The sequence below is a fragment of the Enhydra lutris genome, unplaced genomic scaffold (genome assembly GCF_002288905.1).
Source record: "Enhydra lutris kenyoni isolate GAN:26980312 unplaced genomic scaffold, ASM228890v2 scaffoldscaffold20, whole genome shotgun sequence".
In the NCBI taxonomy this organism is placed as follows: Eukaryota; Metazoa; Chordata; class Mammalia; order Carnivora; family Mustelidae; genus Enhydra; species Enhydra lutris.
In genome coordinates, this window is record NW_019154104.1 from 4,592,868 (window position 1) to 4,620,822 (window position 27,955).

At 47.8% G+C, this 27,955-nt stretch overlaps 1 protein-coding gene across 1 annotated transcript in view; it reads right to left on the reverse strand.

The window, feature by feature from the left end:
* Positions 1-11,424, reverse strand: part of LOC111148542 (D-glutamate cyclase) — a 75,736-nt gene extending 64,312 nt beyond the window's left edge. Inside the window, exon 1 of the mRNA XM_022505183.1 lies at positions 11,378-11,424. The gene's annotated coding sequence lies outside the window, so the exon portion shown is untranslated. The remainder of the gene's footprint in view (positions 1-11,377) is intronic.
* Positions 11,425-27,955: the final 16,531 nt, after the last annotated feature.

Below are 27,955 nucleotides of genomic sequence, written 5' to 3' on the forward strand. Positions count from 1 at the left end.
GTTCCTGGAGGTCCTGAATAGAGCAAGAAGCAGAGGAAGGGAGATCTGCCTTTGCCTGGCAGTTTGTGCTGACACACTGGTCTACTCCTGCCTTCTAATTAGGACCTCACCCCTGGTGCTCCCGGTTCTCAGGCCTCTGGACTCCCTTAGACTGAAAGTATACCGTTGGCTTCCTTGGGTTTCTGGCTTGCAGATAACAGACTGTGGGACTTCTCAGCCTCCACGATCCCTTGAGCAATTTCTTATATTTTATACATAAGATACAATAGATAATACAGATATATTTCCTATTGGTTCTGTTTCTCAAGACAAGAAAAAAGAACAAAAAGCCCCACAGCATACTTAATGATAAAATGTTGAGAGCACTCCCTTTAAGATCTGGAACAAGGCCTAGGAAGTCCCATTATCAGCTCATTATACTGGTCGGTGTAGTAGAACACGGGGGAAAAAGGAAATTGAAATGTGGAAGGATTGGTAAGGAAGGACAAATACCCTTGCAGCTCTTATGATTGTCTGGATGGAAAACCCAGCGTGATCTACAAATAAATTATTAAAATTGGTATGAGAGCTCAGGAAGTTTTCTGGATACAAAAGCAATATGTAGAAGTCAGTTGCATTTCTATTTACCCGTAACTGTTAGGAAATGTAATTTAAAAAGATACCACCTATAAGAGCATGAGCAAATATCAACCCTTCAGAGTAAATCTAACAAACCATGAGAAAGCCGTTATGGAGAAAATTGTAAAACTTTACTGAAAGACTTTAAAGGACCCAAGTAAGTGGAGAGATAGCATGCTTGTGACAGAAAGAGTCAATCTGGTAAATATATCCGTTATCCCCAAATTGATATACATATTCTAGGCAATTCCAATCAAAATCTGAACAAGATTTTTAAAAAGATACTCAACGAACTGATGCCAAAGTTTATTTGGAAGAGCAAAGGGCCAAGAAATGCCAGATCATTTTTTAAAGGACAGACACGTATGGGTCTGTTTGGCGGCAGAGGACACTTCCTTGATCAGATATCAAGACTTCTTAGAAAACCATAGCAATTAAGAGTAAATGAAAGAACTCCCACAACTCAAGAGCAAAAACAAACAAGCTAAAAACAAACAAAAGAATACAAGAAAAACAAAACCTCAACCCGATGAAATAATGAGAAAGGACTTGACAAGACATTTCTCCAAAGAATTATATAAAGAGCTAATAGGCACATGAAAAGACGCTCAAATCACTAATTGTTACAGAAATGCAAAGAAAAATCAAATAAAATGCTGCTTCAGGAGTGCCTGGGTGGCTCAGTTGGTTGAGCATCTGACTTCTGGTTTTGGCTCAGGTCAGGATCTCAGGGTCAGGGGATCAGGCCCCACATCAGGCTCCACGCTTGGCCAGGAGTCTGCTTAAGACTCTCTCCGTCCCTCTCCCCTGCTCTCCCTCTCTCAGTCTCTCTTTAAAATAACTAAATACGTCTTAAAAAAAAAAAATACCACTTCGCTCCACCACCCATTAGGATGGTTGTTATTAAAAACAAAACAATACATAAAAACTGAAAATATCAAGTGTTGATGAGGATGTGGAGAAATTGGAACATTTGTATATTGCTGGTAGAAATAGAAATGTAAGATGGTGTAGGTAGCCTTTGTGAAAACAGTATAGCAGATACTCAAAATCATTAAACGTCAAACTACAGCCCCACTTCTGGGTATGGATCCAAAAGAATGGAAAGCAAGAACTCAGACAGACATTTGCACAACCATGTTCTTAGCAGCATCACTCAACAGCCACCATAGGCAGAGTAGTCACAATATTATTATTCACAATATTCTATAATAGGTCCAGTGATGGAGGAATGGATAAACAAAATATGGTACATGCATATAACGGAATATTTCCAAAAGGAAGGACATTCTGACATGTGCTACATGGATGAACCTTGATGACATTGCACTTGTGAAGTAAGCCATACACAAATCCCATGTGATCCCACTTATTCCACTTTCTAGGGCTAGGAAGAGGGGGGGAATGGGGAATTATTGTTTGATGAGGACAGAGGTTCAGTTTGGGATTCTGACAAAGTTCCAGAGATGGATGGTGTTGATGGTTGTATATTAAGTGAATGTACCTAATGCCACTGAAATGTGTATTTAAAAATGGTTAAGATGGTAAATTTGAAGTTATGGATAGTTTACCACATTTTTTTAAAAGATTGGGTGAGGGGCGCCTGGGTACCAAGTCAGCTGGGCCTCTGACTCTTAGTTTTGGCTTGGGTCATAGTCTTGGGGTCATGGGACAGAGCCCCACATCTGGCTCCACTCAACATGGAGTCTGCTTGAGATTCTCTCTCTCTCCCTTTCAAGACAGAAAGTTTGGGAGCTTAGAGGAAAAAAAAAGCAACCGCTCACACATGGAAAGTTGATTTCTGATGGAGAGGACATTGCAAATAAATGGGGAAGAAAGTAAAACTGGGAGGCAAGCATCTTACAGCAAGCACAAAAATCAAATCCAGGTAGATTAAATACTTAAAACACGAAAGATTTAACACTTAAAATATGAAAGACAAAATAAGAAATTCTTAGAAGATAGTATCGGGAAATACCTTTATGACTCAGCTTGGTAAAGGTGTCTTGGATAAGAAAAAAATCTCACATGAAAATGAACGGCTTTTGTTCAAGTCACCATAAATAAAATGCAAAGGCAATCCCAAGCTGCAGGTAGGTATCTGAACGTACAGAACTGATACCAGATTATAATCTTGTAAACCCTTAAAGAGCTCTTAGGAATCAATAAAAAAAATATCAACAGCCCAGTCAAAAATAGGCAAGAGACATAAACAGGGCATTTCACAGCAGAGGAAAAGCAGATGATACATAAAAATTACAACCACAAGGAGCCCCAGACCACGCCCACACGACCGACAAAAATTAGAGTTGACAAAAATGAGATCAACCAAAACACTACCACTGACCACAATTGGAAGCATAAATTATTACAGTCTCTTGGGGGGCTGGTGGGGGGCTAAATTAGCATCATCCAGGAGACTTGAAGTTGTGAGCGCCCTTCAGGTTGGCCATTCCACGCATCGGTATACACTCGAAAGAATAGAAGAGCTCCACGCAGTGTGGGATACTCCCACAGCGGACTAGTATGTAGCAGTAAAAATGAACTACAGTGGGGCGCCTGGGTGGCTCAGTCATTAAGCATCTGCCTTGGGCTCAGGTTGTGATCCCAGGGTCCTGGGATCGAGCCCCATGTCAGGTTCCTTGCTCCACAGGAAACCTGCTTCTCCCTCTTCTACTCCCCCTGCTTGTGTTCCTGCTCTCTCTCTCTCTCTGTATGAAATAAATAAATAAAATCTTAAAAAAAAAAAAAAGAACTACAGTGACTTGCATCAACAGTAAGGAATCTCAAAAATGTAATGTTGGATGAAAGAAGTCACAGAAGAATATGTATTGTATTTTATAATATAGCATTAAAGTAGGCATCCACGCTCTGCGAGATCAAATAATATACTGCTAGAGATTTAAGTGTGTGCATGCATGAGTGTGTGCGTGTGTGTGGGTATGTGTGTGTGGGGGGCGGGGGGTAAAACTATAAAGGAAAGCCTGGCAGATGAATTCTGTGTAGGTGCTCCCTGATAAAGAAAGGAGTATTGACTGGGGAGGGGCATTCTGAGGCTTCTAAGAAACTCACACTGTTCTATTTCTTAATTTGGGTGGTGGGGATGCAGGTGTTTGTTTTGCTATTCTTTAAGATGAACATATGCCTTATAAGTATGCATGATACATTTCACAATTAAAGAAAGTAACATAAAAGATAAAGAGCCTCTCCGTGATGGTTAAGGATGCAGGAGAAAAGTCAAATCCTCTGAAGGACAGGCAAAGGCAGGGCAGGCTGTCATACTCTGGACCAACAGGAAAATGTAAACCAAGAAGGCTTAATTTCTGAACATCTATTTTTGCCTCTCAAGCATTTTTCCCTTTCTGAACCTGCCTTTCCCTGCAACCCAGAGGGGCTGTCTGGTGGGCATGCGACTCAGGACAGTTAATCAGGGTACCTCCTCTCGGCTGGCCTCAGTGGCTAATACTGGGATGAACAGAGGTCCCAAGCCAGCCCAGTCAGAGCTGTCCATGTCTCTCTGTTGGAACAATCAAGAAAGAGGTAATATTGCTATATGTAATGCATGGTGAGGCTAGAGCTCCATGAAATCAGCCTGAAAATGAAGCCAGCAGAGAGAAAAGCAGAAATGAGGACTGGGGAGTCACAGAGGGGCAGAGAGAGGGTAAGAGACAGACAAAGTCCTCATCCTGTCATTTGAGGGCCTTGATCCAGCTATTCCTGATTCCCACCATGGAGACAGTTGTGGATCCAGCTGTGATCAAAAACGTGCTGTGTAGCACAGAATTTTGTATCAGGAGCAGGGGTTTGCAAGCAACAAGTCCTAATATGTGGCATGGGCTGTATTGGGGTGGGGAGCAGAGCAGTGTGGAGCTCCCCCTCCCTGACCAGGAAGTAAGCAGTGTCTGATACGTGGAGCAAAGCCGCTAAACCCTCTCCTGTTGGGTCTGGGGATTCAGACTACAATGCTCAGTGAGTTTGGAAATTCAAAGACCTTGTTAAAAACAAAAAAACAAAAAAACAAAAAAAAACAGGTAATGGGTATGCGATGGCTACATCTTCAGACTTTTAAAAAGATTTTATTTATTTCTTTATTTAGGAGAGAGAGAGAGCACACATAAGCCAGGGAAAGGGCAGAGATACAGACTCCCCACGGAGCAGGGAGCCCGATGTGGGACTCGATCCCAGGACCCTGGGATCATGACCTGAGCCAAAGGCAGACGCTCAACTGACTGAGCCACCCAAGTGCCCTTGTTCTGCCTTTAGAAAGGTACTCTAACAAAAGACACACTTGAATCTCAGCTCGCCTTTCTGAAAGCAGGGAAATGGGAAAACAGAGCCACGAGATCCTCCTTGTGCCTGTGGCCAGTAATTCAACTGAGCCGAGAACCAGAACACCATCTTTTGGTATTGCAAAAGTCAGATCCCTGCGTGGGGCTAAGGTTGGTGCCAGCACAGTCTGGGAGAAGGAAAACACAGTGGGAGATAAGAGAGAAAGGCTGGAGAGGGCTTCTTCCCAGCAGCTCTTGCTGGGCCCTCCCGGTCTGGCCAAAGTGACTATTCCCTCCCAGTGTGGACAGGTGTCCATTGGGAAACAGCCTGAGGGCAAGCAGACTAATTAGCCCCGCCCCCCTCCCAACCCTCCCCCGCCCCACCAGTGTGTCCAGGGCAGAGGCCAAACGGCTGTAAACCTAAATGAGAGCTAGGGAAGGGCAGAACCCAGAGATGATGTTAGCAGACAGACGGGGTGAGGACAGGGTCCAGATTCCGGAGCCTGACTTGACCCGGCTCCAGCCCCGGTTGCCAGCTCACAGACTTATCAGAAAACTCACTGCTCAGCAACTGTCTCGAGTTTAGAGACTCATACTGCCAGAGACACCCCCTCTAGCAAACCCAGACACGAGATTGCTCAACTGCTGGGGCCTGGCCCGGACCTCTGGGCTGAGAGGCTCGTTAAGGGCCTGCTGGAGGATACCGTCTGCAGAAGACACATCCTCTCTGATACCACTCACGGAAGGCAGTGAGCCAGGGAAAGTCTTCCAGAAAGCAGAGCCCCAGGCACCCTTGGAGGATGGAGGAACTCCTGTCTTCCAGTAGGTAGGATCTGGCTTCTTGCCAGCCTTCTTCTGCCGCCTGTTGGCGGAGTGATCACAACAGGCTGTTTCCCTCAGTCCCTTTGTTCAATGCCAAGTGGCTTTTCTTCCCAGGGTCTTATTTTGTTTCCGCCACCATTAAATGATGCCAGGGTATTGAACTTGATCGTTAGCCGTCAGCTGGCAGATTCTTAACAGTAACATCCAGACTCGACCAAGAAGAATGTGCAGCCGCCAGCTCTGCTGCAATGTGGGCAGCCCGTACCAGGCTGGGTGACACATTTCTGAAATTGTATGCTAGGCAGTCAAGGGGTACAGTGCAGTGGCTATCTATTAGTTTCTTTCTGCCCTGTAATGAATTTACTTATGTTCTCCCCCCGCCCCCACAAAAGTATGTCTAAGTCCTAACTCCCAGCACCTCTGAATATGAATTTATTTGGGAAAAGGGTCTTTGCCGATGTAATTAAGGGAAGGATCTCCAGAAGAGATCCTTATAGATTAATCTAGTGGATCTTGAATTCAGTGATGCGTGTCTTTACAGGAGGATGAGATACAGAACGAGAGAAACACAGAACGAGCAGCCACAGCCCGGTAGAGGCCGAGACTGGGAGGATAGGGCGGTAAGTCAAGACTGAAGACTGCTGGAGGCCAGAGAAGCTGCAGGAGGCCGGGAAGGGTAATTCCCTTGAGTCTTTGCAGGGAATGTGGCTCCGCCAACAACTTGCCTTCAAACTTCTGCCTTCCAGAACGGCGAAATAATATATTTTTGTTGTTTTTAGCCACCAAATTGTGGAAATTTATTGTGGCAGCCCTGAGAAACTCATACACGCCCAGACATTTGACTGTCCCTCCCCCAGCAGGGCTGTCAGTCACTCTCTCAGACCCAGGGGACCTGTCAAAATGCCCCGTCCCCAAGATCACATGGGCTGGTTTGGGGATGGTCACTCCAATGGACTATTCTAAACCTAAATCCTAAACCCCAGGAGATGGGCTTCTGGGAGGTAATGACGTGATGAGGGTAGAGCCCTCGTGAGTGGGATTAGTGCTTTTGTAGAGGAGACCCCACAGAGCTCCCTTTCCCCTCTGCCTTGTGAGGTCTTCATGAGAAGATGGCCATCTGCCGGCCAGGAAGCATGCTCTATCTAGACATCAAACCTGCTAACACCTCCATCTTGAATGTCCCAGCCTCCAGAACCGTGAGAAATAAATGTGTGTTGTTTAAACTCCTTGTTAGTGGTATTTTTGTTTTAGCACCCCAAACAGATTCAGTCACACGACCCAGAATAGACGATCGGCGTTACCTTTTGTATTTGTATAGCTGTTGGGAAAGAATAGTTCCTTGCCCTGAAATCACCAGATGCAAGGACAATTTCTCTCCCTCCATAGAAGGAGCTGCCCTGAGAAGGGAGCCAGCTGAGAAGGAAGCAGGGCCAAGGGGTAGGAAGGGAGAGGCTATCCCTGACCCTACAAACAAGCATAGCTAAATACAGATTTCCCTCTGGGACTTTTCGGCCAGTAAATTCATCTTTCTTACGTAAGTCATAAGTTGGGACTGTCACTTGGAAACCCCAGGGCCTGATCTGCACATTCAGATAGGTAGCTGAGCCCAACCGATCTCCTCCGCCACGTGGAGCCCAGACTTGGGGGAGCAGCAGAAGTAGAGGTCTCCTCGGGTGACAGGGTTGAGGCTTCTGGCATCTCTGGCGCTCATGGTCTGGGCCATTGGACCAAGCCCAGTCTGCCCAGCTGGACAGCCAGCCAGTGCCTTATCTGAAACGCTGAGGTGATTACCACAGACAGAATCCCGGCCATTCCAAAGAACAGATTTGGCAGCAAGTAAAGTTCAAGCATGGAGGTGAAATCGCATCATCACGAACAATGAAAGTTTCTGTAAATGATGAAGATTTGCTTCTACTGAACCTCAGAATCCGAGGGAGATGCCAACAACGGATCTGGAGCACAAGGCGTTCCCTGGCCCGGGCAGCACCGCCTTCTACCAGTGCTTTCTCCAGCCTTCTGTGCTCCTTGCTGAGGAAAGTCACTGCTCACAGAAAGTCCAATCCACCACAAACTCACCAGCTGAGACCTGTTTCCTACCTGAAGCCTTAAATCCTGCAGAACCGTCAACCCCCCCAGGCCAAATGCCATAACTGAAGGAATTCAGAAACCCCGGAGAATAAAGAACCCCTGGGCAAATGCAAAAATCCCCTGTATTCTTACAACCCAGAGGAAAGACACAGTGGGGAGGAGGGACCGTGGTGTCTCTTTCTTTTGCTTAGCTCCTGGAGGGCGGATTAACCTTGTCCTCAGCTGACTGGCTGTGCAGCTTCTACATGTCTGATTGTCAAGGCCAAAGTGCACTTCTGTTAAAAAAAAATTGGATACACCCTGAAGAGTTTTTTTTTTTTTTTTTACAAAGGACCTTAACCTGATGCCTCAGGCTTCCTGAGTGAGAGTTAGAAGTTTCTGAAAAAACAGTCCGTTCCTTCACCATCTGTAGAGCACCTTCTATGTGCTGGCAACGTGCTTCCGCCCTGGAGCTGCTGATGGGGAGACTGGTGAGTGAGATCGTGAGAGCAGAGCCAGCAGTCGTGGTCTGCGAGATGCTGCTTGAGCTGAGCTTTGACAGACAACTGGAAATTAGCCCCAGGAGGAAGGTAGAAGAAGGTAGAAGACATGCCCTGCCGGTGAAGGCATGTCCTAAGGCATGAATCTGCAGCCCCTCGAGTGGTGGGCACACTTGTCGTCAAGATGGAGTGGGGTGGAAAGGTAGGCAAGAAATTACTCGGAAGGGTCAGGTGATTAACTGAAGGCGTGTAAACTTGATCAGAGGTCTCTGGGAGCACTGACGAGCAGGAAAATGCCCTGAGCCAAAGGCATTAGAGGGATGACTATGGCAGGACTCCAATGGAGGACAGGAGTAGAGGCAGTCCCTCAAGAGTCCTTTCCTTTGCCATATCTGGGTGAGAAGCAATAAAGTCTTTCCCCAATGGTAGGGGAATGGGAGGAGGAGGGGGATTACAGGAGTTGGAAGAGCTAGTTTCACTGGAATTGTTACCAGATTGAAAGCAAAAGATGCAATGAGAAGTGGGATTCCAAGATAATGACTAGATTTCCTTGTTCTGGCACAGGCAGCTGGCGTAATGATACCATTCCTGAAAATTAGGGACATAAGAAGATGGGTAAGTCTTAGAAGAGTCTGATGAGGAGTCTGGCTTTAGAATGCTAAGTGGGAGGAGCCCGGGGACAGCCACAGCAGCAGTCCATGAAAAACTAGACATTCAGGACCCAATGGCAGGAGGGAGAGCAGGGAAGGACACCAAGGACACCAAGGGAGAAGGCAAGAAGAGGAGTGAGTAAGACACAGAGGTGCAGGGGACATTCAGGGAACAGGCAGTCTCCATAAAGAGACCATAAGGAGATGGAAAACAGTGTCCAGCAAAGTAACGTGGAAACCTAGAGAGCAGAGGCACCTCGAGAGAGAGGCTCAAAATGTGGGCGTGTGCAATAGTACCAATGTTCTAGACAGATGGAGTCACCTCCGGGAAGAAAAACACCAGCTGGACCTGGAGAATGGCTGCCTTTCATGACATCTGTCTTGGCATTTGATCATGGGAACATATACCGGAACACAATGGGTGATGGAGGTCTGAATGTATAGGTGGACAGTGTTGACAGCTAGTGTAGACAATTCTTTCAAGAAGCTTGGCTGTGAGGGGAGAGAGAAAGGGAAACTGAAGGGAGAAGTTAGACAGAAATATGGGATCAAGAACAGAGTCCTGTTCAGATGGGAGAGACTGATGAGAATATCGGTAGACAAGAGGGAATGACGTGAGCAAGAGAACACAAAGGCGGGTTTCCAGGGGAGATGGGCATCAGCAGCACACAGAGAAGGTCATCCATTAGCAGGGGCACACCCCTTTCCTGGTGTGGGAGGAGCAGAGAAGCAGAGTAGGAGACACACTGTGGGAATGACCAGGGAAGATCTTGAGAATTTCTTGGGCCCTCAGTTTTGTTCAGTTTTATCAGTGGACAGGATGGATCCTCTAACATGATAATGACAGACAAAGCAATGGAGATTCAAACAGGGCTTGATGGAAAAGGAACAGTCAGGAGGAGACACCAAGGACCAAATGGGACAGGGGAGGGTCTAGGGACACTTGGAAGGGTTTCCCGGCAGCCTTGGGAACCCAGGACTCTAATGGTCCAGATGATGTAATGGACAATTCCTCCTACAGCAGTCAGAGCCCCAGGAAGGAGCAGGGTAGTTTAGCTTGATAGATGCACAGAGAAGGATAAATAGGCAAGAGGGATGAGAGAGAGAGAGATGCAGATTAGAGCGAAATCCCAACCACCACAGTCAAGTGAAGCCAAGCCCTGAGTTAATAGCAATAACTGGTCCAGGTGTTTAGCACAGGGGCCAGGTCACATCTGTGTGTAGGCTTGAGTCCCTCTTCAACAAAGACAGTGTCTGAGGGCAGACAGAATAAAAATGGAAAGAGCAGGAGTTTTAGAATCAGGCAGACATGGGGTTAAAACTGTCCCTACCATTTCCTTTACTCACATTTTTGGTCCACAAAATAGGAAAAATACATGCTTTGCAGAATGTACAAGGATTAAATGAGATGGTTAATGCAGAGCAAGCCTGCTAGGCTGTAGACTCCATCAGGTGCCTGTTTTGTTATTCAGGGCTCTGGGTCTGCCTTGAGCAGGTGCTTGGCACGTGGTAGGGCCTCAACACATGCAAAGTTCCTCCTTCATCTGTTAGGCAATATACTTCAAACTACCTTCTCTGTCCCTAGAGAAGGGATTTCCATTGGTATTCCCTTTTTTGGCCCATCCAAGCTGTTACTTGCAATGATAAGAATGGAACGTTGATCTACACTTCCTTTCATGGAGCCAGGTTGCTATTGAACTCAAGCGCTTTCAGAAACGCAGGCACCATGGAGGTTGACCTCTAAGACCACAGAACTGCCAGACCACATGCTGCCCAACCACCCACCAAACGTGTGGCTTGATCACTTCATTACAGCCCTGTGGGCTCGTGGGTAATCTTTGATGATGTGGGGAGAAGGTTCCCTCTTCCGCGCATGCAAGGGTGGACTCCAGGAGAATGGAAGGAGCTGGGACCTTTCCTTCATCAGATACCCCGGACTCAAGATCACAAGGAGTAGTGACTCTCTGGAGACAACCTCTGGAGTATGAAATTGACATTGCAGGTTGGGGAAGTTGTTGAAAGATCCAGAAGAAAGCAAACAAATAAACAGAGCCGATGCCACCCTTGCTAGGAGGTTTGGGTGGTAAGGGGACAAGGCTGCCCAGCCCAATGGACAGTCTGACGTGCCGGCAGGAGATAACCATGCTGCCACCAGAGGTGTTTGAAACGTAGAGCCAAGAGCTGTCCCTGGATTTCGCTAAAGAAGAAATCCAAGAGTAAATCAGGCATCCCTAAGAAGTGGAGCTCAGGTAGGCTGAGAATCTGGCAGCCTGAGCAGGCACTAGCCACTCCAGATTCAAGTCCAAAGCACACCTCTGGGACGTTACGGCCCCATGACCGTGACCTGCTCCCAATTTCTGCCCTCCCTTTCTTCCTTTTAGTAAGAGAACTCCTACGTGTTTGTTGGGCACATTTAGTTAGCCCAGCTACAGACTACATTTCCCAGACTCACCGGCAGCTAAGTGTGCCCCAGTTCTGGTCAAAGAGCGATCCGAGTGGAAGGGCCTGAACAGCTTCTGAGAGACGTCATCGAGAAGGGGGCTGTTTGCCTGCAGGCAGGAACAGAAGGTGGACATGGTTGAGAAACTACAACTAGGGTGAAGAGGGGGACACCCTAGGCCCCGAAGGGGTGGGAAGAAACACAGGTCAAGGAACCTGGGTTCCTGAATGGCCCTATGGAGCAGAGTTGTTTCCCTGTCCTGCACTGACCTTCTACCTCCTGGCCAGTAGGTGAAAGGGAAATACACTTCTATCCTTTTGGAGTCAATGTATTTTGGGGTCTTTTTGTTACAACTTACTCTGTGCCCAAAGTCCTACAGAGAGTTTCCCAGAGATACAGATACTAACAGTTTGAGTACCCAGTGGGATATTTATTAAAAAATTACAGTGTACCAGGCACGGTTCTAGACACCGTGCATATGTTATCTCATTTAATCCATCCGGTGCTCCTTAGATAAGGGCTGTGGTCTCCATTTGACAGAAGGAGGCCCTGGGAGATACAATTCTTTGTCTGAAGATGCTTAGCTACTGAGTGGCCTAACTAGTAGTCAGACCAGTATCTGGATGGAGAGCCTACCCTTAGCCACTATGCTTTTCAGAGCAGAATGTCTTTAGTTCTATGCAGTGTAAAGGACATAGCTTACTTTTACTAACTTTTCTTCAAAATCATTGCAGGGCCAAGGCAAGTCATTTGGTTTCTGTGCTGTCAGTTTTCTCCAAGAGACCATAGGAAGGGGACACAAACTATCGATCTCACAGAACTGCTGGAAGGAGAAAATGAATTCACGTATGTTTAAGGAATGCTTTTAAAACTACCAAGTATGGCACAGGTGAAATAGCACCTTAATGCAGGCCGGGAAATACTTAAAATCAAAATAAGTAAATGCACTCATGGGGTGCCTGGGTGGCTTGGTCGTTAAGTGTCTTCCTTCGGCTCAGGTCATGATCCCAGGGTCTTGGGTTCAAGCCCCCATCAGGTTCCCTGCTCTGCGGGAAGCCTGCTTCTCCCTCTCCCACTCCCCCTGCTTGTGTTCCCTCTCTCTCTGTGTCTCTGTCAAATAAATAAAATCTTAAAAAAAAAAAAAAAAAAGAAAGAAAATGCACTCAAATTTTTTTTAAAGCAAATGTCATCTAGCAATTTGGCAGATCGCCTGGAAAGGCTGTGGAATCTGCTAAGGAGAGGGGTATGCTGGTTTTGTGCATCTGTCACCCTCAATGGAAAAGGGGAGAGATTAATTGAAATTCATTGAAAGAGAGCACACCTCTGTGCCTGGTGTGCACGCACGCACAGTCACACACACACACACACACACACACAGACACACACACACACAGTCCCATGCACACACACTCAACAGAAGGCTCGATATAAAAGAATCATTATTATCAAGACCAGGAGTAGCAGCAATTTGCAATGCCCATGGGAACTGGGCAGGTACAGAGGTCGGGGAGTTGGGGGTGGGGAGCCAACATGTTTGCGTGTGAGTGGGGACCGCTGTGTAAGCCTGGTGTCCAGGCCTCTCAGAGTCAAACATGAAATCTCCCCATTTTCCAAGGAAGCTCCGATTAATCAATAAATAAAACACTTCAGGGGCCAGCAACTGATCTCTGGGACTTAGCCCTGCTGCTGGATGTCGTATCTGGCTCTTTCAGATGCTTCATCATCATTTTGGACAAGCCACAGTCGGCGCCCCTGCCCTGCCCTGCCCTTCACCCCAGGCCACCTTCCTCTTCCTTCTTCCTCATCTCCACTCCACCTCCTGGTAAAGCCAGCTTTCTCTGTGCTCCCTACTTTCAGACCTCCCCTTCCCTTCCTTCTAGCGCATACCCAGTGATCTTGAAGACACAAAGCAGCTTCCCTCCTCTGCGTGCCAATCAATGCCAACCTTCTCCTTTCTGCCAACACAAGCTCAACCTGCTACCCGCCCCCAACGCATGATAATTTTTGCACACGGTCTCAGGAAGCAAGGCAGATTATAGTTAGCTCTCCATTGTCTGCAATGAAGGAGGGGGGCAGGGAGGCACAGATAACATGAGAGAAGAGACACTCCAAAGTCACAAGGCTTTGCCTTTAGCATTTGGTGGCGCACAGTCCAAAGTGTGTCACTGCAGCCCCCAGTGGAGACGGAGACAAGCCTGACAAGCCAAGTTGCGAGGCCTGGAGAGAGCCTGGAATGGGATTCACAGAGCTCAGCCTCCAGTCGATGATCGGGCAACTGCCTCCACGCCCCTTTCCCTCCTTCAAGAGCCCTGCCTAGGTCCAGGCCAACTGCCCCATGCCGGCCACAGCCCCCATGGCCACCCCTGTTGTGGCCATTAGCTTCACTGCTGTGTCCCAGGCAAGCCTGCGGTCCCAAGACCGACAGTTACACTGACAGGTTTCAGTTTTACTTTCTCTGCTTTCACAGGACCTTGGCCTTCTGGGGCACAGTGGCTTGGACCTCCAGGCCCCTGCAGGAGGGGGGACAGAATGAGAAACACCACCCACACCTGAGGTCATCAGGTGCTGCCTGTCAGGAGCTGAGCCCTGACCTTCAGAGGCACCCCACCCACCCACCACCCCCTGGGGAAAGAATTTCAGGGAACAGCCCCTGGGTGGTGGCGGCGCAGGGGGAGGGGCGTGTGTGTGTGCTGTCCTGGGGGAGGGGGCTGTGTCGTGTTCTGCGCCCTCCTGACTTACTGTTGGTTTGGGACGTCGGGACTAGGGCTACAAACAGTTCCTCTCTTTGTTTCCACGGCCTCGCAGAATGTGTGGTTCCCCCAAAAGGCATAAAGGTCCCCTTTCTTCGGCTCGCCCGCGCCACCGCGCCACTGGGGCTGTTCGTGGGGCTCGGGTCCGGGAGCCCAGGCCAGGCCCAGCGCTGACTGTGGCAGCCTGCAGCCCTTCCTCACTTGGTCCCTGCCCTGGCAGGGTGGCCTCCCGCGGCCTCCTGGGCAGCCAGCCAGCTCCGGTTCTTAAAGTGGCAGAGCCTCCAATGGTGCTTCCTGCAGGAGACAGCCCGCCCTCCTGGAAAAGAGGACGCGGAATTCACGGGGCTTGGGGGAACTTCGAAAAGTCCTGATGCCTGAATGGCAGTCCCAGAAACTGTGATCCAGGAGTAGGGCCAAAGCACTGTCCCGGAGATTCTAATATGCACTGAGTCTTGGGAATCACCCCAGCACTTCTCGGACCTCAGTGTGCTCAGGGACCACGAGCAGATCCCCTTCAAAGGCAGATTCCGATCCAGAAGGTAGAGGGCCAAGGTTCTGCGTTTCCAACCAGCTCCACAGACCGCGCTGAAGAGCCGAAGGGATGGTGGTGACAGCACCCTGCCGCCCCCATGGGGAGTACGGGACCTCCTCCCTCACTGAGGCCAGCTGTTGTGTTAACCGAGGGAGGCATGGAGCCCTCCGGAAGGGCTCAGGGGATGCTGGCTCCCTCAAAAGTAGAACAGGATCTGCTTTCCTCTCCCACTTCAAAGCCATCTGACTTCTCTTTTGCCCCAGGATCAAGCCTAAACACCACCCGAGTTCCCTCACTGAATGGTCCCAGCTCACATCCGTGGCTTCCCCTCCTGCCTCTCCTGAGTCTCTGCACCCCCAACCTCAAAACATGAGTCACACGCATGTAGGCCAATGGCTGGTCCTCCCTTTCATCTCTGGGCTCTCGTGTGCCCCTCCAGGCCTGGTTCCCCCTTTCCATCCTCTGCTCCCCTGGCTAAATACTTCCCTTCCCTGATGACTTGGCACAGGTGCGAGCTTCCTCCAGACAGCATTTCCTGGCTCCCGAGTACAGGACAGGTGCCTCCTCTGGGTTCCCAGCCGTACTTCTCCCCCCAAAGCCACATACCCTTAGGCTTCGCTTGTCTCTCTGCCTCTGATGGTTGGAAGCTTGGGGAAGTCTGAGCTCATGACTGTGTTTAGTAATATTGGAATGGATGAGTGAAAGAAAAATATAATGAATGGATTAATTACTCTAATGAATGAATGGAAGCTCTCTTATATTATAGAATCAGGAACCCCATGTTGTGCCATCCCACCCAACCAGGCTGCTACCTCTGACCAGCCAGACCCTACTCCCGTGTCACTTTGCCAAGGTCCCCAGCGACCCAGATGCTCCTCCTTCACCGTCCCCAGCCCCAGCTTTGCCTGCAGAGCCCCAGAGTGGGAAGTTGCTCTGATGGACGTCCTGTTTCTAGCAGATGAACTAAAAGTAAAAGGTAGTTGTCACATTGGTCCTAAGTCACAAAGGAGCCAGAGCCCATGTTAAACTTTATTGGACACTAACCCAAAGATGGAAATAACCCAAGTGCCCACCAGCAGATGAGTGGATAAACATCACGTGTCCTATAAACACAGTATGGGATCTCTAGAAAAGGATGGAAGTCTGTACACACCACAACATGGATAAACCTGGAAGACATTCCGCTAGGTGAAAAGTCAGACAACAAAGGACAAATATTACCTGATTCTACTTACATGAGGTACTTAGAAGAGTTGAATTCGTAGAGTCAGAATAGATGAGTGGTTACCAGGGGCTGGAGGAGGGGAGAATGGGGAGCTTCTGTTTACTGGGTACTGAGCTTGTGTTTGGGACGATGACAAAGTTCTGGAAATGGATGCAACGACCCTGTGAAGGTCCTTGACACCACAGGACTGTACACTTAAACATGGTGCAAATGGTAAATTCTGTATGTCTATATTTGACCAAACACACACAAAAGGCTTTATTCGTATCCTAAACCACAGGGACACCTTAACTAACGCCCATCCCACAAGCGGTGATTATTTATAAAGAATCTTTATAAAGATCTTCAGCCTGGAACACACCCTGGCCTTTTCTTTCTGTTTTTTTCCTTGAGGCATAAAGCTGAAATGGAAAGCCCCAGAAGGTTAGGCTGCGGGGACTACCAGAGGTATGAGGAATGTCAAATATTTACAGTTGGTTTCTTCAGGGGGTGAGATTCGGCAAAACTGCTAGGGGAGGCAACCAGTACAATGTTCCAATAGCGTCAGAGCGTGCTTGGGGGAAGAAGCAGTTGCTTGTGTCCAAAGAATTTAGGAGTATAATCAAGCTATTGTTGGTAATTGCTTAGCTAACATGAGACCCCTTAAATAAATAAATAAGTAAATAAATAAATAAATAAATAAATAAACAAACCCAGGTAATTACTGTATGACAGGTGACTGACACTATTCCAAAGTTAAGAAAAGGGTAAGCCATGGAAGGGATTGAGTGGTTGATAGAAATGGGAATTCGAGATGCTTTGCCCAGCCTGAATTTGATGGGAAGCTTCCAGAAGTGGCTGCCCCTTGATAGCGGTGGGGCTGAGGGATCAGTCCTCAAAAGTAGATCTGGCCTCCGGTTAGACCTGAGGTTTCTGCCAACTGCTGAATAGAGATCAAAGGCCATGTCTTGCTCGGGCTCCACAGAGACCTCGAGGAGAAACCACACGCCATCGGCCCGCAGCCAGCAACCCTTGGCCTCATTTCACTCATTTTACATCAGCCCGGGGAATCTGGGTTAGGCAGGGAATATGCAAATCCCTGTCTGCTGTGTCCGCAGAGGTAGCCAGGAAGGACCTGGATTCTGGTTGTCGGCTCTTGTCTCCAGCTGCCTTTCTGCCTTCTCGGGCATCATACAACTTCCCCTTTCTGCAAAGTGCACCTGTTACTCTGATCTCTGGTCTGCTCGACTCCTGGAAGGGAGAGCAGGGAGGGAGATCCCTGGGTATTACAGACTGTACTTAACACCCGGCAGAGGAGGCCCCCAGAGTATAGGAGAGCCGAGGTATGAAGACCTCCAGGCATCACAGCCCTGCAGGACCAGGGAGGGACACAGGGCTGGCTTCATCACATCCCTCATCAGCAGATCTCATATCAGCCTTTACTTCCTCTGAAATTGTCCCTGGCCTCCTAGACCATGCTGGCACCTTCTATTGTAATTTCTCCTAACTGCTAGATTCTTCCTTCAAATCACTTTAGGGAACTCTAAATTCATAAAATTATTCGGTTTTCTGATTTTCCCACTAGACCTCAAGCTGCATGAGAGCAGGAAGCATATCTGTTTTGCTGCTGGGTCCCCTGTGCCTAACACAGGGACTGGCACATAGTAGGTGCTCCGTCAGCGCTTGGCTGGGTCAGTCAAGGGGAGCCAGAGGAGAGTTCTAAAGGATCTCACTGGGGCCCTGAAATTCAACTTGCTCCCATGTTTGCTGCAGCTTATTCCAGAGTTAACGTTATAAGAGCTACTACTTCCAACCATAGCAGTAATCACGGTAACTGCTTACTGAGTTCCTACTATTTGTCACGTTCATGTTTTATCTTATTTAGGGGTTTGTCTCCTTTGATCTGGACAAGTGCAGTAAGCTCTATAGTTATGCCCTATCAACGACGAGAACATCAAAGCTCTGAAGGGTGAAGTGTCTGGCCCACCGTCCTAGGGACACCGAGCAGAGAAGCAGGGATTTGACTCTTGCTGGGTTTTGTCATGTAAACTCCATGAGGGAACTGAGGCTCAGAGAAACCAAGCAACCTATACAAGGTCACACAGCTAGGAAGCCACAGGCAGGTTTCAAACTGGACTCTGATTCCAAAAGACTAGTCTGCAAAAGAATGTCAAATCTCATTTTAGATAATGACCAGAGAAGTCCCAGGGAGTGAGTCCATCAGGAGGAATCAGAGCCAGAAATTCCAAGTCCACTGAACAGAGACTAGAAGTTGCTGCTGAAGGGTCTGGAGGCCCAGACCCTTGGGGCCCATGGCACATTCCTGTCTGCCTCCTGCTCTAGGAATTGAATTACCTTACCTCTCTGAGTTTCCCCATCCCAAAGCTCTACCTCCCACTGAACAGTTTATCTAGGACCAAAGCCTGGGGGCGGGGGAGGGTTTCCTGCAACCTCCCTGTAAAGCTTCCTGCCTTCACAGGGCCCAGCTGGCCCTCAGCCCAGCCCCTCTCCTCTGTGGTGCCAGGGCCCCACGCAGCTGGGAGTTCCTGAAAGGCTAAGTCGCCTCGTCCCCTGTCTTAGGGACAGAGCCGCTCTTGAGTTCATTTCGCTGGCAGAGCAGGGGGAAATCGCGGCCCCTGTTGGAAAGGGAGGAGATTCCATAACCATGGCTGACCTGCCACACAAGGGGCCACTGGTTTTTAGAGTTCTCGAAATTGCATTTCTCAGCCGCAAATAAAGCCATTGTCACGGCAGAATTTCCTGTTTTGCACAAATCAACCATATTAAAAACAGAAAGAAGCAAGAGGCCGGGATCCATTGTGTCTGCTCAGCTGCTTGACTTCTGGGGCTGGTTTAGGGGCAGGCAAAGACACACGAAGGGCATGGGGCCACCAGCCTTCCTTTCCACTGCCTGCTGCTCCAGCATCCCCAGATAATTCACAGTACATTTCCCCCAACTGGTCCTGGCGCGCTGGTCATTTCCGCTCATTCTCCACAGGACTTGCAGACCAATAGCCCCCAGGTGGTATTTTTGGTCACGTCGTCTGTTTGTTCCAGACCCTCCAGTGCCCTTTCCAAAAACCACAAAGTCTGAAGACTTAGCCAGGCATCTTAGCCTTCCTCGCGTGACTGTGATCATATTTACACAGACCCTGCTTCCGGGGCAGAAACCAGGGTGTAAAATTTAAGAGGGCACCGAAGAACTCAGTAACGGAAAGTACTGAGTAAAAATGAAAAATGAAAATTAATGGAAGAAAACTCATGATGAGCAAAAGACCAAAATTTCACATGAAGACGGGGTCGGATCCTGCACTAGTATGACTCCTCACTGGCCTATTCCCTGTCTCCCACTCTCCCCTGCTCAGCTCCTGACCCCTCACTGCCTGCTTTGTTTTTTCCTAGCACGTCTCCCCATCCGATGCATCCTCTCATGTATTTCTCTCCAGTCACTGCACTAGAATCTAAGCGTTGTGAGAGCAGGGCCTGGTGTCCATTCATGGCTGAATCCCCAAACCTGGAACGAGCCCCAGCGTGTGGCCCATACTGGATTAATATTTGCTAAATTAAATCTCTTCATCTAACTCTTACGGGCAACTTCAACATATAAGGCACATACACGAAGGTTTTTAGATAGTATGAAATAATTTTCTACATTCAGCTTTATGTAATTACTTAGAAAGGCAGCCGCCGGAAATATTTGGGTTCAGGGGCGCCTGGGTGGCTCAGTTGGTTAAGCAACTGCCTTCGGCTCGGGTCATGATCCTGGAGTTCCGGGATCAAGTCCCGCGTCGGGCTCCCTGCTTGGCAGGGAGTCTGCTTCTCCCTCTGACCCCCCCTCCCCTTCTCATGCTCTCTCTCTCTCATTCTCTCTCTCTCAAATAAATAAATAAAATCTTTAAAAAGTTGAAAAAAAAGAAATATCTGGGTTCACTTGAACATAAAAATCTGAAAATTGATATTATGGACACTTGTGGGCATCACCCCACAGCACCCTCATTTTACTTTGTTATTGTGTTTTCTTTTTTTAAAAAAGATTTATTTATTTATTTATTTTAGAGAGAGAGGGAGCATAAGCGGGAGGGGCAGAGAGAGAGGGAGAGAAAGAAGCTTAAGTGGACCCCACGCTCAGTGTCGAGCCCAAGGTGGGGCTCCCAACTCATGACCCTGAGATCACAACCTGAGCCTAAACCACGAGTCAGATGCTTAACTGACTGTTTCACCCAGGTGCCCCTATTTTCTTTATACAGTCTCAGCAGAACCTGATTCGCCAAGGTAAGCAGTTGCAAAGTATAACTATTAAAAGAAAAAACCTCAAACTGTAAATGCGTGAATTATATGGTATATGAACTATAACGCCAAAAAAGCTGTTAAGCAAAATAGTTCCTCTTGCAACTCTTCTCTAGATGGATGAAGATTTTCTTTTAGGAAATAGAGATGGAAGGAGAAACTCACTTCCTCAGTTGGGATGAAAATCTGTCAACCTGAAACAAAACTCAATGTGTCGATGTTCTCTACCATCTTGAAATTTAGCCCACAACCCACCCATGAGTGTGTTCTTCTTTTTACAATTTTAAAATGGTTTGAAAGAAGGTGCCTGGCTGGCACAGTCAGTGGAGCATGTGACTCTTGACCTCAGGGTCACGAGTTCAAGCCCCATGTTGGGTGTAGAGATTACATTAAATAAATAAATAAATAAATAAATAATACTCTAAAACATCTCAGTTTTTTAAAAGAGTTTAACGTATATGTTGAAATAGGAATTTGAATATGGAATCATGGCACTGTGCATTTCAAATGAAAATGTTATGTGTCAGCGCTACCTCAATAGAAAAAAATATAGACGTTGGAATTCAAGAGTTTGAGGACCTACCTGAAGCGCCTTCAACCAATCAGTTTCACGGAATCCTGTTTGACAACCGCAGTCTTCCGGTAATTGGCGCCCATCCTACCCTAGCTATCCCTTCGTTGTACTTTTCTGTGTTTGTTTCCTGTGCCCTCCGTGCAAGTCAGCCCTACGGGGCAGGAATTCCTAGCCCGAGTTCTGCCTGGCACACATCTCATGCTCAAACTGTGCTTGTTTTGTTTTGTTTGGAATCAGATTGAACTTGACCCCTGTGTTGATTTGATCTGGTGGGTCCTCAGTATCTTTGAGCTCTCTGGTCAAAAGGAAAAAAAGACATGCCATTTTCATGTCACAGAGTCAGAAATACCAACAATCACAATTGATGTGCATTTATACTCTTGAGTTTTACTTGGTTTTCCTCTTTCAGTGATTATAGCTCTGCACAGTAAGTGCTATTATTATCCCCATTTTACTGAAGAAGAGACTAAGGCTGCCCAGTAACCGAGAAGAAATTGTTACTATGGTCACACAGCTGGGAAGCTGAGAGCTGGCATCCGAACCAGACCGGCTGGCTCCAGAGCCCGCATGCGAATAATGGAAAGCCACTGGATGGTCCAATTCGGAAAACAGGGGGGAAGAGAAATATGAGAAGAAAGCCCAGGACTGTGTCAGGCAGAAGAAGAATATACAATTTGGTATGGCCCAAATCATAGTTGGAAAACCAAGAGAAAGAAGCATCACAGAATCCAGGAGAGAGGGGCCTGGAGTGTTGAGCATGGAAAATAGTTGCTCAGACTTGGCATCATGGGAGCTCCTGGGAACCTTGGCAAGAGCAGTCTCTGAAGCGGGGTTCTCAGTGGCTGCACTATTGACATTCATGGCCAGATAATTCTCCATGGTGGGGGGCTGTCCGGTGCCCTGTAGCTTGTTAAGCCCCATCCCCAGACTGCACCTGTTAGGTGCCAGGGGACCCCTCCCCTGAGTCGTGATGACCAAAAATATTTCCTGGCATTGCCAAATTTCTCCTGGGGGACAAAAATGCACCAGGTTGAGAACCACTGCTCTGTGGAATGGTAGGAACAGAAGTTAGACTAGAGGGATGAGAGGAGAGAATGGGAGGCACAAGGGGAGAGCCAGAAATGAGGTGGGAGGCGGGGCCAAGGGGAATAACCTTTGTTGTCTGTAAGAGTTATATATACTCACAAGTTATATACAGTTTTGTGTGTATGTATATATATGCATATGTACACATACACACATACATGTATACATGAGTTTTGTTTTCACACATGTATATTATTATTCTTATATTTCAAAGTTGAAAAACTCTCTCTATATATATGAGACACAGCAGAGATCTATAGATTAATGGCAATGATCCAGGTAGAGAGAAAATTTGCTGAGGAAGGAGAGAGAGAGAGAGAGAGAGAGAGAGAGAAGATGTGATTTTCTGGGATAAGCAAGAAGGAGTAGGACACAGACCACGGGCTGAGGGATTTGCCTTTGGAAGGAGTAGAAACACTTGCTCCAGTGTAAGAGAAGAAAGAGAAGCGTGTTGCCGAAGAAGATGTAGGAAGATGTGTATACTTGATGGTGGCAAAAGGAGGGAGTTTCCATCTGTTGGTTTCTATTTTCCCGACCAAACACGCGGCCTCGGTCAGCAGTATAAGCTGGGATGGAGAGTGGGGAGGAGGAGGGAAGAAAAGGCGCAATACTTGTATGAGAGCAAAGCAAAGCAAGCCAACAGGAGGAGAGGTAGTGTTGATGGCCCATTTGCAGTCTGAGACCAGGAATCTGAAATGAAGCCAGCCGATGCGGTGTGAGGATTTTCCCAGTAACTTCATCTGTGCTGGCGTCAGCGTGGGGCAGGTGCATGAAGACTTTAGTGACTGGCCTTAGCTCCCCTCAGGCGGCCAAGCCCCAACGTTTGGTGATTCTTCCTTTAGCAGGAGGGAAACATGCACCTTCAAGATTAAGAACCAGGGGCCACAGCACCCTCTCATCCCTGGGAGCAGATGCACAAATCTCCCAGCCCATCCCCTATCCTCCAACTCTATCCTCTGTGCGTGCACCTGTGAGCCCACCAAGCTTTACCCAAAGTCCACTGACCCTCCTCATTCTGCCAGTGACGCCCCTGCTCCTCTGTAAGTCATGTCTGTCTCCCACTTCCAAAGACATCTTCCTTTAGCCTACTGTTCCCAGCCCCAGAGAGAGGAACAGCGAGTCTGAGCAATGATTCCATGTAGGAATCAACATGCAAAATTCTACACCTTATGATCTGCTCATCTTAAAAAGAGGCAAGTCCTCTTCTAGACATGAGGCAGAAGTTAATTCCAATGAGAGAAATTTCAGTTCACCCCAACACCTCCTTCTGGAATCCATCCATTTTCTCTCAGAGAGCACCCAGAATTCTGGAGCACTGATCTCCCCCCCACCTTTTTTTTTTGAGCCAGGAAATCAAATTAGAAAAATGATCTCTGGCAGCTAATTTTGACTTTGACTCAGTTTATCTTTGACTCAAGGATGCTTCAATAAACCAACTTTAGGATTTCTGTGGCATTTAGAACATCCCTAAAGTGTTAGGCTGTTACCCCTTATCCAGGGAATGGATGGTATTCAAATGTCCCGGTCATATCACTGCAAGGTCATCAGAAATGTTGGCTTTCTGAGGATCTCCATGGTGTGACTGCTGAACCAAGCTACTGGCAAGGGTCAGCCTAACATCACAGAGGAGTTCTCAAACCCCATGAACATCCATCAGAATCTCGTGGAGGCCTTTCCGGGCCCCAGCCCCAGACTTCTGGATTCAGCAGACCAAGGGAATTTGCATACCTAAGCTCCCAGGGGATGCTGCTGCCCCTGCTCTGGGGACAGCACTTCCTAGCCACCAGCAGAGTGGAAGAAGACAGGTGTTGGTTGGCATCAGACTCAAGTTTGAATCCTGGTTCCATCAAATGAGGGAAGTCTGGGCAAGTTACTTCACTGCTCACTTATATAAAACGGGGATCATACTGCCCACTTTGAGAGCTTGTTTTGCAAATCAGAGAGTCATGTCAAGTCCACGGCCCTCAGTAGGCAGTCAGTAAAGGAAAGCGGCAACTATTTTTAATCACTCTTCTAACACACCTGCACAACCCCTAGCTCTTTGGATTAGGCATCCAAGACAAGCATCGACTTGGCCTCAGAAGTCGTGAGGAGGTTACTGAATTGGTAATCTCTCCACCCTCTCTTCCTCCTCTTCTGAGCATCCAGGCACCAAAATAGCCCCCCCACGCCCACCAGTGCACTTCCAGCGATGACACTGCCAAGCGGAGGAGATAACTGATCACTTTCACATTTTGTAATATTTTAAGTACATTATCTTTAAAATCTAGGTCAGGATGAAAACTGAACTTGGGCTCATGAAATGTTAGAGCTGAGAAGAAACTTTAGAACCATCTAATTTTCTTGTTAAAGATGGGAGAGCTAGAGGTGGGGAAACTGAGCCCGGGGAGCTGGGCGGAGGTGGGGGTGGGGGAGGGGGGCAGGGCGGGGACCTGTGAAGGCGGGACAGGGGACAGCAATTCCCAGGGCAGACACAGCCTGGGAACCCAGCTGTGCCGCCTGCCAGTCCTGGGCTGTCTCCTGATTCTTGGCTTGGGGGGAGCGGGGGTGGGGGGTGGGGGGTGGTGAGCATGGGGAGGGGTCATTGGAAAAATCAGCTAATGCCACCAAAAATGTTCCCCTTTCCTAAATACAATTGCAAATCGCCCCGGGCTTCTGGGGAGACCCAGGAGTCCTGAGTATGCAAGGTTGTCATCCAAAGGCAATGGTTATATTTCCTAGGGGGACAGATCACAATCTCTGGGGAAAAGGGAGCATTTTTATGCCTATCAGTGAAGGGCACGTGTTAAGAAGGGTTTGGAAACACTGGTCCTCTGCCAAGTCATCTCCCTGCTTAATTTTTTCCTTCTCTTTAGCAGGTCAGAAGGCAGGACAGTTTCTTTGCCTTAATTCTTTTAAAACTACTTCCTGCATACAGACTCCTCCGGTCTTCCTCATCTTCCTTCATCTTCCTCTAACATTAGCCCCCAAATGCAGAGAGACCCCACATGCAGAGAGTCCAATGCAAAATAGACATCTTTCATTTTGATTTACCTTATAAAAAGTGAATAGGTTTAAGACCCATTTGCATTAATTATTCTCTTATTCCATTATTTTCCACTGCTCAGTAGCCTCTGATTTGGCGAGCACACTTTAATTGCTGCGGTGGTTCAAAGACAGCTTTGAACCCTTGCTGTCAGCCAGCAAGCATGTCCTGAGCCTGTCTCATGCTGCTGGCCACTGAGCCCCACAGATGATTCGATGACCAACAAGATGGGCACTGTCCCTGCTCTTGGGAGTGTCCAGGCTGCCTTGTAGGAAATGTTGTCTTTTCACAAAAGGGCAAGCATGACCAGGATGGGAAAGGTGGGATACTGGAGCTGGCTCATATAAGCTCATAGGAGCCAATTATTAAATTTTGAGGGCTTTTGTGAGCCATGGTTAAAAGCAGCCATTATTTAAAATTAAGATATATAAATGTACAACTAAGTAAATTAAAGGTACACACTCAAAACTCATCATAAAGATGATGGAAACACTCCAAGGTGATACACACTCAAAAGTCATGCCTTCCCAACCACCTTTTCATGTTTTACTATGATCCTGAAGTTATTAATGTCTATATGGTAGAAGGGTTACCTAATGGCACTCTGCTAGTCACTTCCCAAGTCTGCCTCAGCCATCAGGCAGATAGCCTGACATTGGCCAAGGGATAGCTCCCCCCGCTACAGAGATGTTTGTTAGCCATGTGGCAGTACACTGGGGCCTACCAGTGACAGTAGAAGGTAGAAGAACCAAATGAATAATAAGACTATTTGGAGGGGGTGCACCTGGGTGGCTCAGTGGGTTAAAGTCTCTGCCTTTGGGTCAGGTCATCATCTCAGGGTCCTGGGTTTGAGCCCCACATTGGGCTCTGTGCTCGGCGGGGAGCCTGCTTCCCCCTTTTTCTCTGCCTGCCTCTCTGCCTACTTGTGATCTCTGTTTGTCAAATAAATAAATAAAATCTTTAAAAAAAAATTTGGAGGGGATGGCTCTAATTGGTCCTTGAATGCTAAGTAGAGAGATAGGGTGAGGGTAATGGTGGGTAAATCTGTCTACATAGAGGGGATTGTCAACGTTGAATTGTCTTTGGAGGGAAAGATGAGTCTATTTGTTTCAATAATAGTTTTATTGAGATGTAATTCATATGCTTATATAACTTGCCTGTTCGAAGTGCACAGTTTTCCAGTACATTCAGAGTTGTGCAACCATCACCACAATTAACTTAGAATGTTTTCAACACCCTCGAGAGAAACCCTGGTACCTATTAGGAGACACTCCCCATTTCGCCCCAACTCCGCTCCCCACCCACAGTCTTAGGCAACCACTAATCTACTTTTTGCCTTCAGAGATTTAAGGCGGTTTTTAAAAAAAGCTGACACAGAAACCAGAAATTGTATGAGTTCATCTTGGAGAGTATGTCATGGGTTGCGTGCCCTGTGCCAGTCAGTAATTTACCCAGGATCCCCCGGGCAAGCTTGACAAAATGGCCTCCTGATTGAGGCTGACCCACTCCCTCCCAGTGGGCCACCCTGCTTCCCTGGGGATGAAGCAAGGAGGAAAAGTTCATAAAGGTGAGCTGTCGTTCGAGCTGGCCACAGGCTGAAGGTGTGAGTTGCAATTGTGACAGTTGAGGAGTTTGGAGAAGCAAGCTAGGGGGCTGTGCACTGCGGCAGCAGCCTGATGTGACTATAGACTCAGAGACTTCCAAGGACAGCTGTGTCTCTGGAGAACATGGTGTGGTCAGTCTTTAGACATTTCTGAGGAAGCTCAAAGCATTTGGGCTCCACCATTGACTTGGCTGCCCCAGGAGGATTGGAAAGAGGGTCTCACGCCCCAGTTTTCAACAGTGCCTCACTCCACTGGCTCAGGTGGCCACTCGTGCAGTATAACTTGAGGGCATGATGAAGACCTCACTATCTCAAAATAAATGCCCACCTCCAGCCAGCAGTAGTACCTGAAGTCCCTGACATTCCTCTGAGTTACACCATGGCCCCCAGAAGCTACAGGTAAGATTCTTGTGACATGGGTTTGGGTCAAGTGGCTCAGGCCAGCAAGATGCTATTTTGGGGAGCGGGGATTGGATCCTGCGTGCAATGGAGATGTGAGGTTTAGATTGAGGTGGTGACCAGTAGTAATCATTCTAGATTATAAAGAGTGTGTATTTGGGGGAAAGGTGGACCAGATGAGAACTGAGAAGGGTGGGGTGGGCCATTGAAGAGTACCACTGAAGAGATATAGGAAGGAGAGGGTGCCCAAATTTGAGGAAAAATCTAGGGTGTTTCTCCATTCCATCTGTTTCCTTCTACTGCCATCTTTCTGCTCTTTGCACAGTCTTCTTCCTCTCCTCCCATCCCATACGACAAATAATTGCAAGGCTTTGTTCTTTGCCTCTGCTCTCCAGCTGTTGCCACATATCTGAACTGAATAAAGAGACTCTTTTGAAATCCACAAAAGAAATTGAATGATGTGTATTTTTTTTTTTTTTTAAGAGGCTGGACTCCAATAGGAGGAAATCATTCCCTTGGAAAAGAAAGAACATGGAGTGCATGGAACGTTTGCTTTCCTTCACGTGCAGACAGGTAGCAGGGAGCACACTCTTCCGGGCCACTTGTCTGGTTGTGGCAGGTGGTGAGAACAAGATCAGGCTGGAAGGCGAGGGGCACCCTGTGAGGATCCTGAGAACCAGCCCCACTGCCTCCTGTGCTCAGCAGGAAACAGCATCTCCCAACCATGGTTCTTGGGTGCTCTTCGGGCAAGGGTGGGTTCATTTCTTAGCGATAGTGACTGTTTTTGTGACCCCAAAGCACTCCTTCCCGTGTCTACAGGCTCCTCAAGTGCTCTTTCTGAAGGGTCGTCCTGTGTCTGGGATCCCATTTCCCCATGGGCTGTTGCTATTTTTGTGTGTTTTGTTGTTGCTGTTGTAAATTGTGGTAAAATGCACATAACATAAAATTTGCCACTTTTAAAGTGTACACTTCCGTGGCATTCAGGGTATGCACAGTGTTGTGAAACCACTAACTAGCTCTAGCTACTTCCAGAATGTTTCATCACTCCAAACGGAAGCCTCATACCTACTGAGCAGTCACTCCCCACTTCCCTGCCTCCTCATAGCTCCCAGCAACTGCTAATCTGCTTT